We start from the raw sequence: 13,427 nt of genomic DNA on the forward strand, positions 1-13,427 counted from the left end.
TGTCGAGAAGTGTGACGTCTTTGGGAAGTATAAGCAAGAATGGCTAAATTGTGCAGGACTTGCCGGTCTTAGGATGAAAACGTGACTCTTCAAGTTATGAAACCTTTCCATAGAAAAGTCGGTACGTTATTCTGGACTGGTAACCTATCATTGGCCATATCTATCAAGTAAGAGGCACTGCACGAAGGTAGGAGATAGTTGAAGGGAGAGTTCACCTCTAAGTGTCTACTATGTTTGCTATGACTAAAGCTGTGCATACGCGAGCAGTACTGTGGGCATTCGCACAGAATATGCCAAGTTGTTTTGCCACTGCCGCAATGGTCACATGCTGCAATGCGGTACACGAACGCATTGGGAAATTCGACATCCAACCATAACCTGCACTGAATAGTAGCGTCTCGTTGGCCAAGTCCAGAAGGAATTTGAAGTCTGAGAGTAGATTCTAAGGTATATATTTGTGCGTGCGGGAAATTCGGTTCATTTCGTTTTGACGTGGTGCGCTAGTGAGCAAGCAGGCGGAGTTTCCGTGCAGCGTCAGTTGTGGAGAGCGGAATTGAGGAATAATTGGCAATAAACGGGTCGATCGAGCTGCCCGTTCTGGTCATACTGAAAGCAATCAAATATCATTGATGTCTAAGATCCAAGAAATTCATATGAGCGTTTTGTTGTGTCTTCGGCTTAGTCCGAAATATATTGTTACGAAGTAAAGGAAGATGACGGACAGAATCAGCTGACAGGCATGCGAGTGTGCCAATCAGCCATTGTGGTTCTCGCCTGAGGTTATTCCTTTGTAATTGCGTTTATACAGAAGTCGCTGACCCCGTAACATATTGGTGGAGGTGCTGGGTAATCATCGGGCAACCGTGCTCCGCAGCGGACGCCGCATCGGTTTTCTAGCTATGGCCAATGCTGAGCCCTCCGCGTCAACGTCATAGTCTCCGACGAACTCGGCATTGAAACCATACGTTTTCATGCCACTGAAGGATCCCGGTACATTCTGCGTGACCGATGGCGTCGACGTTGACGATTGGTTGGCCATGTTCGAACGAGTCAGTGTACCGAACAGATGGGATCCCACACTTCAGTTGGCAAATGTGCTGTTTACTTGAGAAGCACGACGAAAGTGTGGTACGAAAACAATGAAGAGCTCACAAGCTGGGACCAATGAAAAAAAAAAAAGATGCGAGAGGTTTTGGCAAAACCGCCAGTCGTAAGATTGCCGCCAAGAAAAATTGCCCTGCCGTGCCTATTCCCCAACGGAATCATACCTCGCATACATTCAAGACGTGCTGGCCCTCTGTCGAAAGGCCGAAAATGACATGACAGAAGGTGACAAGGTAAGGCATGTCCTGAAAGGGATTGCCGATGACGCGTTCAATCTTCTGCTGTACAAGACCTGTTCCATAATGGACGCGATCATTAAAGAGTGTCGTCAGTTCGAGCAAGTAAAAAGTCGCCGCATTCTGCAAACATTCGCCCGACTTCCTAACACCACTGCAACATCGACTTTCGAGGACCAGTTTACACCACAACGACCGTCGCCGCCGGAAGACCTGACCCGCATTGTTCGTCGCGAAATGGAAGCAATGGCGCCCTCGGCGTTCAATTCGCGCAGTACTGATACCACTCCTGTTACTGTTATTCATGTTCAATCCATCGTGCACCAGGAGCTTGAAAACATCGGAGTGCACTCCGTGTGCCATGTCACCACGCCCCAGAGTCAGTGAACGCCCTTTCGCGATGCGCTCCTCCGAGCGACAGTTTTCTCCACGTACTGGAAACCCAGCTGAGTGGCGAACTGCAGATGACCGCCAGATATGTTTCAACTGCCACCGCGTTGGACATGTTGCGCGTTACTGCCGCAACACATGGTCTTCGGCACCTCGTGCAACAACCAATATGATCCGTTTCCGCGGTACCACCCGCACATTTTCACCTGCCGAAGAGTCCCTTGCCATTGACCATTCTCGGAACACATGGTACAGCCGCTCGCCTTCACCACGTGGGCACCAGTCTCGTTCGCCGCAAATACGTCACCTATCGTCCAGTACGCCGCAGCCACGGCGCTTCTCGTCCCCCGTGGCTTCCAGCCACATCGTCTCGGAAAACTGAGAAATGCACTCCCGGAGATGGTGCTGCATTAACGACTTCCGCTGCAAATCCTCTCTCCGTTCCTACCAGACGGAGTGTAATAGACGTTGAAGTAGATGGCGTACCTGTACAAGCACTTGTAGACACCGGCACAAGCACTTCGAACATGTGTTCAAGCCTACGCACACGTTTAAAGAAAGTTCTGACGCCAGCAGCTGCACAAATGCTCCGTGTGGCCGATGGCGGCACGCCGATGGTTCTCGGTCTGTGCACTGCCCGCTTAAATATAAAGGACCACACTGCTTCTGTCATTTTAGCCGAGATTGACCATTGCCCTTATGACGTTATCCTAGGCCTGGACTTCTCGTCGAATCGCTCTGCTCTTATCGATTGAGCTACCAGCGTCCTTCATCTAGAACTGCCTCAGATAGTTGCTGAACACCAAACTGCCCCACCGCGCCTGTGCTCTCTTCAGGATGTGCGACTGTCACCTCAGGCAGCCACCTACCTCATTTTGGCTACACAGCCACAGGTTCTCGATGGTCAATATGTTCTCTTTCCTCTCGCTGACGTCCTCTTGGAGTGAAACATCGCCACTCTCCACACGCTTGTGACTGTCACTGGTAACTCTACCTCGCTCCCACTTCTCAATTTCAGCTTTTGCTCTCAAATGCTTCCTCGTGGCATGTTCTTGGCCAGCGTATCCAATGCTAACAAATTTGAAATAGCGGCTCTCACCCCCGGAATAGATTTACTTCAGTCTTCTGCAGCTAACAGCATCTGTTCTATGTCGGGTCGTTTCTTGAAGATGATTGCACCCGACCTCAATCCTGCGCAAGCCAACGACATTCATCAACTTTTCGCGTCGTATACCGACATTTTTTTATTTCGACGACAGACCTCTAGGGAAAACATTCACCATTCAGCACCGTATAAACACTGGTGAGGCCAGTCCCATTCGCCGACGCCTATATCGTGTCTCCCACACCGAGCGCAGAGTTATCCATGCGGAAGTTGAGAAAACGCTCAACAAAGGTGTCATAGAATCATAAAGTAGTTTTTGGGCTTCCCCTGTCGTCCTTATGAATAAAAAGGACGGTACCTGGCGCTTCTGCGTAGACTATCGCCCCATTAACAAGATAACACGAAAGGACGTATACCCGCTACCACGCATCGATGACGCGTTGGACTGCCTGCGTGGCGCTACGTACTTCTCGTCATTTGATCTTCGGTCCAGCTACTGGCACATTTCTGTCGGTGAGATGAACCGAAAGAAGACGGCCTTCAATACAACGGATGGTTTATACCTGTTTATGGTGATGCCTTTTGGGCTATGTAACGCCCCATCCACAATTGAACGAATTATGGACTCTCTCTTGCGTGGTTATAAGTGGTTTACTTGACTCTGTTACCTGGATGATGTGATAGTCTTTTCATTCACTTTAGATAGCCACTTGACCCGTCTCGCTGCAGTTATCGCAGTCTGCAGAACAGCTGGGCTACAACTAAGCTCCAAGAGTTGTCAATTTGGCCACCGTCAGATTACCATTCTGGGCTATCTTGTAAACGCCGATGGCGTCCAACCAGATCCTGAAAAAATCCGCGCCGTCCGCAGCTTTCCGGTGCCCTGTTCTAAAACCGAAATCTGGAGCTTCATCGGCTTATGTTCCTACTTTCGTCGTTTTGTGAAAAACTTCACCGACGTTGCCAGGCCACTCACAGATTTGATGAAGAAAGATACCAAATTCTCATGGGGCCCTGAGCAGGCTCAAGCGTTCACCGCTCTCATCGGCTGCTTAACTACGCCCCCCATACTTGCCCACTTTAATCCTTCTGCTGCCACAGAAGTTCGCTCCGACGCCAGTGGCCACGGTATTGGCGCAGCTCTCGCGCAGCGGCACCACGGCAGACAGTGCGTGATAGATTATGCCAGTCGCCTGCTTTCTCCCCCTGAGAGGAATTATTCCATCACCGAAAAAGAAAGTTTAGCTTTATTTTAGGCCGTCGCGAAGTTCCGGCGATATTTATATGGTCGCATGTTCTCCGTTACTACGGACCACCACGCCCTCTGCTGGCTGACTTCTCTGAAGGACCCGACTGGACGTCTTGGTCGCTAGGCTTTGAGGCTTCAGGAATTTTCGTTTAGTGTCAGCTACAAGTCTGGCCGTTTGTACAAGGACGCAGAGTGACTTTCTCGTCATCCAGTGGACCCTCCTGATTCTGTTGTGACTAACCTGGAGAGCAGCGTGATGGCGTTTACTGATATCAGAGATATGTGCATTGAGACGCGACGGGATGAGTCAGTGCACACTATCATCGACGCCATCCAGTCTGACAGCCATGACGCCAAATACCGTATGTTTGTGCTGAATGACAGCATCCTCTACCGCCGCAACATCAGCACTTCCCAACGTCCCAACAGCGCAACGTCCCAACAGCGCGCTAACAGAGATGCTTTCGATGTACGTCTCCGAAGATCACCGTGACTGGGGCACCACGTTGGCCTATGTGACTTTCGCATATAATTCATCTCGACATCACACCACGGAATTCTCACCTTTTTATCTTTTGTATGGTCTTGACCCCATATTGCCATTTGAAACCACCTTACCTCTTAAGCCTGTAGCGGCCGGGAATGTCGGCTGCCGGAGGCAGCGAGAAAGGAGACGTGAAGCAGGTTTGGAGTTGCAGGGCAAGACTGTTTATTTCCTCTCCGTGCGAGTGACGAGAGCTCCCCTCGACGAGGGAGAGAAGGAGGCACCCCCGCGTTCTTCTACAAGAAAAAGGAAAAGGGGGCCACCGAGCGAGCAGACGTAGGTCTAATCCCCGGAGCCGGCCCCGACAACACGTTGTTCCCCGAACACGGAGGAGGAGGCGCTGGCGCCGCGAGTAGGCGCGCTGTCGACGGCCGGCTGCAGACGGGATAGAAAAGAATGCGGTGGTGCTTAGCAGCTTCCGCTACAAAGGCTCCCCCCCTAGATTGCGGAGCTTTTAAAGAAGGACAGCAGTTACGGGCTGAATAGTGAAAGGTCACAGTCCAATGGTTAGCACTGAAATCGTACGCGAGAGGCTGCTTGAATGGAAACTTCAATATGAGCAGGCTTGGCGCGGTCAACGGCGACGACTTCTCGTTTCCCCCGCACGTCGATTGCGATGGTTTTGTTAGTACGTCCCAAAACTTTGAATGGGCCATCGTACGGCGGAGTAAGGGGCGGCTTCGTTGCGTCGTGTCGCACGAACACATGGGTAGCAGAGTCCATGTCAGGAAAAGTGAAAACTTTCCTGTTGCGGGCGATGCGAGGTGCTGTTGGCCTGAGTTGCGCGAGCCATGCGCGCAGCTTCTCGATGTGATCGGAGGCTGTTGGGGCGGAAGGTGTCTGGTCGGAGAAGAATTCTCCCGGGAGGCGCACTGTTGAGCCGTAGACCATTTCCGCTGCGCTGAAGCCGAGGTCTTCCTTCACCGTTGAGCGTAGGCCAAGAAGAACGAGCGGGAGCTTCTCCACCCAGTGTTGGCGGTCGAGTTTCGCTGCCAGTGCGGCTTTGAGTTGCCGGTGGAAGCGCTCAACCATTCCGTTGCTGGCGGGGTGGTAGGCGGTTGTATGCTGCAGCTTCGTGCCGAGGAGCGTTGAAAGTGCGGAAAAGAGGTTGCTCTGGAATTGCCGTCCCCGGTCAGTTGTTATGCGGGCGGGGCAGCCAAAGCGGGACACCCATGTTTGAATGAAGGCCTGCGCGACGGTCTCAGCTGATATGTCCGCAATTGGTATAGCTTCGGGCCACCGGCTGTACCTGTCGATGCATGTGAGCAGGTACCTAAATCCTTGGCAGGGCGGTAGTGGTCCCACGAGGTCGAGGTGAACGTGGTCAAACCGCGACTCAGGAGTCCGAAATTCCTGTAGTGCCGCCCGATTGTGGCGAGTCACTTTTACTTGCTGACACGTTTCACATGTCCGAGCCCATCGTCGCACGTCCGCGTTGACTCCGGGCCAAACGAAGCGTTGCGTTATCAGCCGCTGGGTGGCACGGACACCTGGGTGGCTGATGGAGTGGAAAGTGTTGAATACCACTCGGCGAAAGTTCAGTGGGACAAAAGGTCGTGGTGCTGCCTGGGAGGTATCGCAGGTTATCGTGCTCTGGACGTAGGGAAGTGCAACCTCCGAGAGCACGAGTGAAGATCCCCCTCCCTTCAGTCTTGTCAACTCGGGGTCGTCCCGCTGGGCTGCGGCCATAGCTTCGAAGTCCAGGACTTCTGTGCCGGAAGCATTGACGCAAGACAAGGCGTCAGCTGCTTCATTTTCGACCCCGGGAACGTGGCGGATGTCTGTAGAAAACTCGGAGATGAATGAGAGCTGACGGATCTCTCGTTCTGAGTAGGAGGAACTGTTGTTTTTGAATACGTAGGTGAGGGGCTTGTGGTCTGTCAAGATGTAGAACTCACGGCCTTCGAGGAAGTAGCGGAAATGCTTAATGGAACAATATATTGCGAGCATCTCCCTTCCAAAAGTGCTGTACCGTGCTTCTGCAGGCTTCAGACGTTTCGAAAAGAAGCCCAGTGGCTTCCACTGGGCGCCCTCCTGTTGCTGCAGCACTGCTCCGACCGATGTGGAGGAAGCGTCCACCATGAGGCGTGTAGGAGCTTCAGGCCGTGGATGAATGAGGAGGGTAGCCGCGGCTAGCTCGTCCTTAGCTTTCTGGAAAGCGTTCTGGTGTTCGTCAGACCAACAAAATTCTGGTGCCTTTTGGTCGTCTCGGCGCAGCAGGTCGGTCAATGGCTGGAGCACTCGAGCACAAGACGGAATGAAGCGCCGGTGGAAGTTTAAGAGCCCGAGGAACTCCCTCAGCTTGCGAAAAGATGTTGGAGCTGGAAACTTCTTGACGGATTCCACCCTCGATTCCAATGGCATAATGCCTTCAGCAGTGATGTGGTGGCCGAGGAAGTTGAGCGCCTCTACTCCAAACACGCACTTTTGAGGTTTCAACACCAGACCGTGCTCATCCAAACGATGAAAGAGCTGGCGGAGGTGCTCTTCGTGCTCCGCAGGCGTTCTGCTGGCCACCAAAATGTCATCCAGGTAGACAAAGATGAAAGGAAGACCCCGGGTGACCTCATCCATGAACCTTTGAAAGGTCTGTGCGGCATTTTTCAAACCGTAGGGCATGCGGACAAACTCAAACAGGCCGAACGGAGTTGTTATGGCTGTTTTTGGTATGTCCTGCGGTTCGACGGGGATTTGGTGGTATGCCGCTACAAGGTCGATCTTGCTGTATATTTTCGTACCTGCCAGCCGCGCGCTGAAATCGTGAATGTGTGGCAGAGGATACTGGTCCGGCGTTGTCGATGCGTTCAAGGCTCTGTAATCACCACACGGGCGCCAATCGTCGTCCTTAGGCACCATGTGTAGCGGCGATGAATGGTTGCTAGACGAAGGGCGAACAATTCCCAGCTGCAGCATATGCTCGAACTCCCTGCGTGCAGCTTGAAGCCTTGTGCTGGACAGCCGTCGTGGCCGGGCGGTGACTGGCGGCCCGGTGGTGACGATGTGGTGAGTCACGTTATGTTTCACCGGCTGTTCCGTGTTGCGGGGCTTGGTGAGCGAGGGGAATTTGGCCAGGACGTGGTGGTAGGCTGATACTGGCTCGAAGGCGCAGATGCCAGATGAGCAGATGTTTGACTCCAAACCACGTACTTTGAGGGATGTGTTGTTATCCTTGAGGCAACGGTCACGTACGCTCACATCCAGGTTGAAGTGGCTGAGAAAATCTGCTCCGAGTATGGCGAAATTAACATCCGCCACCACGAAGACCCAGCGAAACAGGCGCCTGAGTCCGACGTCTATTGTCAGCGAGCGGAAGCCGTACGTAGCGATGGCAGTGTTGTTCACTGCCTGCAGCGACGATGTGTTCTTGCTACGTCGGCGATCCTCGGGGGTTGCCGGGACAATAGAGATTTCGGCTCCCGTGTCGACTAGCAGGCGCGAGTTGCTTACGCGGTCGACTACGAAAAACAGGCGGCTGGGTGGAGGGCCGATGTCGTAAGCCGCCGTTAACGACTGGCCGGAGCGTTTCCCGGAAACGAGCAAGGTTGAGTGCAGCGGCAGGCACCCGTGCCGAAACGACGGTGGTACCAGCAAACTCCGTCCTGTGTATCTCGTGCATGGCTTCTCTGGGAAGAGCTTGGATGTCTTGAAGGGGATCGGTTGCGTCGTTGCTCGTCCTGTTGGGGAGCGCCAGATAGCACAAGTTTCTGCATGGTCTCGGTAAGGTGTTGCAGTTTCTCCTCAAGGCGCGACAGTCGATCTGGTTGCTCATGTGTTCTTGCAGCAGCTATGGGCGCAAAGGTTGGAGATGAGTATTCCGTGATGCGATCGGCAAGTTGCGCTAGTCGATCAAGGGACGTCTCATTTGAACCCGCGAGAACCACGCGCACCGACTGGGGGAGCCGTTGCAGGAAAAGTTCACGAAGAAGTGGGAGCTGGCCGTCCTGACGCGCGTGCACACCGAGTAGTTGCCGCATAGGGTGCAGCAGTTGGGAAGGTCGTTGGTCGCCCAGCTCTTCGCGACACAAGAGCTGCTGCAGTCTGCTTTCTTCAGGCGCCTCGAGGCGGTCCAGCACCGTCTTTTTGAGGGTGTCATATTCTTCTTGCGCGGGGGGTGAAACCAAAATGTCGTCGATAGCGTCGGCGATTTCGGGGGGCAGGGCTGCGACGACGTGAAGGTATTTTGTCGACTGCGAGGTGATGTGCCGGAGTTGAAAACGGGCCTCCACTTGGCTGAACCAAACTCTTGGATTTTTCGGCCAAAAATTTGGTAGCTTCAGTTCTGTGGCGATGACCGCAGGCGTGGAGGCAGCAGCGTTGTCGTCGGAGCTCATCGCGGCGTGTTTGTTGAAGCGTTCGGGTCACCAATTTTGTAGCGGCCGGGAATGTCGGCTGCCGGAGGCAGCGAGAAAGGAGACGTGAAGCAGGTTTGGAGTTGCAGGGCAAGACTGTTTATTTCCTCTCCGTGCGAGTGACGAGAGCTCCCCTCGACGAGGGAGAGAAGGAGGCACCCCCGCGTTCTTCTACAAGAAAAAGGAAAAGGGGGCCACCGAGCGAGCAGACGTAGGTCTAATCCCCGGAGCCGGCCCCGACAACACGTTGTTCCCCGAACACGGAGGAGGAGGCGCTGGCGCCGCGAGTAGGCGCGCTGTCGACGGCCGGCTGCAGACGGGATAGAAAAGAATGCGGTGGTGCTTAGCAGCTTCCGCTACAAGCCATCTGCTTGCGAGTACGCTCGCGAAGCCATTGATCGGGCACACATTGCTCATCAAGTTGCCCAATCTTGTCTCACCAGGTCACGGGATATGCAAAAAGCCCACTACGACAACCGGCTTTGTAGTATAAAGTTTGCCCCAGCTCATCTGGTCGCCATGTGTGCTCATCTGGTCGCCATGTGTGCTCATCTGGTCGCCATGTCGCTATGCAGGTCTCCCAGAAAAACTCTATTCCCGCTAAGCAGCACCCTGCGTAGTCTTTAGGTCAAGTTAGCGACGTCAAGTACGAGATACTGTCATTGCACTCCAATACGTCACCAAGTTCGTCACTTGTAGACATTGTTCATGTTTCGCGCATGAAACCCTACTTCTGTTGGATTTCTTCGGACTCGCGTCGAGACGGCGCTCCACCGCCCGGGGGTCCTGTTCGAAGAAAGCCAAGATGAAGGACAGAATCAGCTGACAGGCGCGCGAGTGTGCCAATCAGCCATTCTGATTCTCGCCTGAGGTTGTTCCTCTGCGCTTGCGTTCATACAGAAGTCACTGACCCCGTAACAATATATTTGGATTATGTGCAAAAAATAAGAAACCCAGAGAGTTAGCTCTAAACGGCCGTGTTTACCCCTCACTAAATTTTAATACATTGTGACACAAAACCTGCTCAACCTCCGCATATACTCACCCTAACAACAACCATTTACTCTGAGACCTTAATCACTCATCCAGTCTCTGCATTCGAGATTAACTGCTATATGTAGAAGATAAGAAATTAGGCGACCTATGCACGTTGCTTGAAACACCAACGCTGTCAGTATTAAGAGATCACTCAATCTTTGCCAGTCGACATAAACAGTTTGCGCGTAGGCGATACGAGTATGAAAAGTTTCGAAGCAATGGATGTGCCGTGAGTTGTGCGTTCTTTCGCAGAAACAGTAGCCAATGGTTCGGATGCTGTAAGTGTATTTATTTACCTTCACGTAATTATTACAAATTCATGCGTCAACAGGAAACTATGCACACAAGTGTTATTCAAAACTCCAGAAATGCTCAAGGGAGAGTGTACACGTGAATAGCTCAATATGCACAATTACCAATATATTACTTCGGTTCAGCTGGCATTCATCACATACAATTGGCTTTTGTCTGTGAGTTCAGAGCGTGAAAATATACATCGCTGTGAGTGCTATATGAAGCCTACAAAGCTTTATTGCATAGTTTTATTGAGGCAGCATTCATGAAACGCGATTGGTGTCTGTCTTCGAGCTAATACCAGGAAAAGTATACACAAGCACTAGTTGTTGAGAACACATCAGTATCGAAGAATAACAGCGTGTGCAGTCACCCCCTCGGTAAGTAGGCACCATTTGTGAACTGACATGTGGCTGCAATGAAGCAAATTTACATACGAAGCACTGGAGTTCCCGACAAGCGCCAGCTCTTCACATTATTGAAAGACTTGGAATGTATGGTACACTTTGGCTTCCTGAAATGTGCATACTGTTCGTCGACAGCAACATAGGAGGTGAAGTGCCAGAAAGAGTTTAATAAAGTATGTTTCCTGTCATATGGTGGAAGAGGCTTTAAACTAACACAATCAAAACTTCTTTTTTTCTGCCTCTCTCTTGTTGTCTATGTCGGTCCATCCAACCATCCGTCCGTCTGTCTGTCTGTTTGTATGTCTGACCAGTTACGCGTGACAAGCTTAGGCTAAGGCGAGCTTTGCCCGTCAAAATGGGACTTTTCTTAGGCCCGAGAGCACGAAAAGTATGTTACATATTGCTATGCCATACGGGGTTTGGCCTACGTTACGCAATGCGACGGTGACAGTATACGACAGGGTATTATCATCCGGGTCCCTAAAATGCACCACACCTAATACGAATGATTACTTGTGAATGTACGTTGGTCACAACCGTGTGAACAAAATGATGGAGTAGGCTATGTACCACGCTCAATGGATAGGTGACACCATGTACCAGATGTGGAATGGAAATTGTTTCTAGTCCAGTCATTCAATTTAAAGACAGCTGCTGGCAAGTTGACTTCGCCGAGAGAAATCAAAATGTAAATTTTGTTATGGCGAAATGCAATGGTCATAGCCGGGTTCAGACACTCTTACGTGGTATCAAGGAACATATACTAACGGTCGGCCTAGTGTCGTGGAACTTAGTGCACAAAAAGCTCACCTTCCTGGAACATGTAATGCATCAGTGAGGTAGGTCTTCGGCAAGATCCTCGAAAGACTGCAGCTGATACTGCCCTCCCTCGGCTCGCCAGCACGCAAGCAGTTCACCTCTTTTAGCCTTTGGTTCAGTCATCAACGTTTTACGAAAACTAATCTGTTGCATTGCTGCACACTTTAGCGGCTGATGTGTTCCCGTGTCAGTTGTGAGAGAGAAATTGTACGCATTGAAGATCTCTAGGTGATCATGTGATGACTCAGCAGAGGCCCTTTTTTCTCTCCTATCGATGAGCAAATATAAACATAACCCTGTTTTTGTCTGGGACTTCAGTTTTATTAGATATGCTGTCGGGGTTCCTCAAGGACACAGGATGTTACTTATAAGGTACTTTGCATGTTCTCAAAGCACCTCATTTTGAAAGGCCCGAAAAAGAAAATATTGCGAAATTGTGGCTTTTAGTCATTCCAACACATCATTTCTGATGCTTACAGTAGAAACATTCCATGCGCTCCATCACAGTTGTGATAACTTGTTAAAGAGCCTCTTTAATGATAGTGTGGGGCTCCCCTCCACACAGCGCTGTGGCTAAAGTAAATAGTGTACAAGCATCGCTTTTTGTTCATAATAATCAATGGATAAAGACACAAACAATAATTCGAAAAACTCTTCAATACTTCACGTGTAACACAGTGTAACACAGTGATGGGCGGAATGAGAAATTGTAGGGGTAACACATACACGTCGTACGATGTATGGGTTCGACAAGAAATATCATTAGATGGCATCCCGCTATGCATTAAAAGAAAAATATAGGTATCAGCTGATCACACCATGAAATATTTTATGGCACTCTAGTTCTGATTTTAAATCCTGCTTCTTGCGGTCAATTTTCTCATGATAGTTTTGACAGCAACACGAAATAGTGTCCAGATGGTTACATTATTTTTGCCGTCAACAGCCAACGAAAACTACCACACGTTGATCAGTTGCTGCTTTTTATTCTTCACTATAGGGGCATTCAAACAAGACTCGGGTTGAGCCAGCGAACGCGGGATGCTGCGGCGACAGAGAGTGTCTTGACGATACGAACGCAATGAGCGCCAAAATTTTAGCGAACGAGTGACCGGATAGTCGATGACACTTTGAGGTCCCGCACAGGGAACGAAATGCTATTCGTTGATGGTGGAGCTGTATGCCTTACTTCACGATTTTAGGCACCAGATTATATTTTATATAATTTCATACTTACTTCTTTGAAGATTACTTTCAATGAACCATAAATAGGTGAGTGCACATAAAGAAAACCTGAAGTCACGTCTTATTTCATTAGGCGCAAATAAATGGTGACAAATTTTAAGAAACTGGCTATGGCTGTGGCGTCTTTTGAAATAACATTTCAGTTTCTTGCTGCAGGACAAGGTGGACGAATTCAAAACATGGGGGGAGTTGGTGTATGATGGCTTTTCGAGGAAGCTTTGAAACAGCCTTGTGAAAAAGATTCATATTTGCAATACGGCAGTGTCATGCTAGTAATCACCTTCACAATGTCGTATTCCGTGCCAATCTACTGATGTTGTATAACTACTTCAAATGAGTAAATCTTTTAGCTCAATTTTTAAGTGATTCATGGGTAAAGTTAGTGAATGAAATATATTTGATGCAGGTCGAAATTGGCGGGTGTGAATTTTCAATTTCGTCGTACTGAAAAAATGACAAGCAATAGTTTTGCGTTTTGAGGAACATAATGCAAATGACGTAACAAAGACACAAGCGTGTTTTTAGCGAGTGGAGTGAAACCAAGCTAGTGATGTGCGCTGCCGAGGTTAAATCACTTCAAAGGGTGAGATATGTGGAAGAAGGAATAAGTTAAACTTCCACGGTAGAAATTCCGTATAACAATTTAT

This window comes from Rhipicephalus microplus, chromosome 8 (genome assembly GCF_043290135.1).
Source record: "Rhipicephalus microplus isolate Deutch F79 chromosome 8, USDA_Rmic, whole genome shotgun sequence".
NCBI lineage: Eukaryota > Metazoa > Arthropoda > Arachnida > Ixodida > Ixodidae > Rhipicephalus > Rhipicephalus microplus.